The sequence below is a fragment of the Protobothrops mucrosquamatus genome, unplaced genomic scaffold (assembly GCF_001527695.2).
Source record: "Protobothrops mucrosquamatus isolate PMUCROS unplaced genomic scaffold, P.Mucros_1.0 scaffold51157, whole genome shotgun sequence".
Classification (NCBI taxonomy): Eukaryota; Metazoa; Chordata; class Lepidosauria; order Squamata; family Viperidae; genus Protobothrops; species Protobothrops mucrosquamatus.
The window spans coordinates 1-1,026 of record NW_015436882.1 but is presented as its reverse complement, the minus strand read 5'-3'; the positions used below and the strand labels follow the sequence as shown (position 1 = coordinate 1,026).

The window sequence follows — 1,026 nt, the reverse complement described above, 5'->3', positions numbered from 1 at the left end:
TTCTTCTTCTTCTTCTTCCTCCTCCTCCTCCTCCTCCTCCTCCTCCTCCTCCTCCTCCTCCTCTCCTTTTGGCAACCCCACTCACTCCTAGCACCAATGACGTTACCTAGCTGGGTAATGAAACATCTGCAAGAAAAGAGAACTTGTCAAGGACCCCATCAATAAATACACCTTTAAAAGACCATCTCAGCGGGTAACATTAACCACCCTGTGCCTCTCTGAAACAAAAGCCAGCCGCTGATCTTGTCTTTGTCTCCTCCTTCATCCTTAGATGACAGAACAAAGGAAAAATAAGCAGCGGCTGGGCTTCTTGGGATCCAACGCTGCTCACGTGAACCATCACACTTCAACACATTGATAAAGCCCGGATTGTGACAGGCCTTTTCATCAGTATTCTCCCTGGATCACAAGGCAGAAGAGCTGAGGCTGGAAGGACTGAACGGGGCTCCTTGTTACCCAGTTTTCGACAAAAGTGCCAAAATGCTAAGTGGCTGAGCTCTGGGAACAATCTGTAACTGTGTTTTTATGGTTGAAAAGGGTTTAACCCCTACAGATCATGCAAAGCAGGCCCTGATCTTCATTTCTGCTCAATAAACAAAACAAAATTAAAAGGGGAGGGGCTCCGTTGATGCTCTCGCCTTTCGGTTGGGATTAATTTTTATTTTGTTTTTTTTAAATCTTGTCTTTCTCCAGAGGTTGGCAGGGAAGAAGCCAAATTTTGGTTGCGTTGTGTGAATGCCGTTCAAAGAAACTTTCTTAACTCCGGCAACTTAACCGAGGGAGCTGTCGATTAACACAAAATGCAACAGCGTGATTCAAAAAAAAAATCTCAAAAGTTCTCTTTGGGTCACTTTAGCTGGCTAATGTCGTTTGTCACGTTTGCAGGGCGTTTTGCCCTTTGTTAAAGTCAAACAAACGAAGGTAAAGATGCCCCAGCAAATTAATTGGCATTAGGGAATTAGCAAAGCCCTCTCCTTCATCAGCCATCAATGTTTTTTTGCTTTTTAAAGAGGACCGGACGCTAGA

At 44.5% G+C, this 1,026-nt stretch overlaps 1 pseudogene; it reads left to right on the top strand.

Annotated features, from left to right (window-relative positions):
• Positions 1 to 269: 269 nt before the first annotated feature.
• Positions 270 to 650, top strand: LOC107302341 (annotated as a pseudogene).
• The last annotated feature ends 376 nt before the right edge of the window (positions 651 to 1,026 follow it).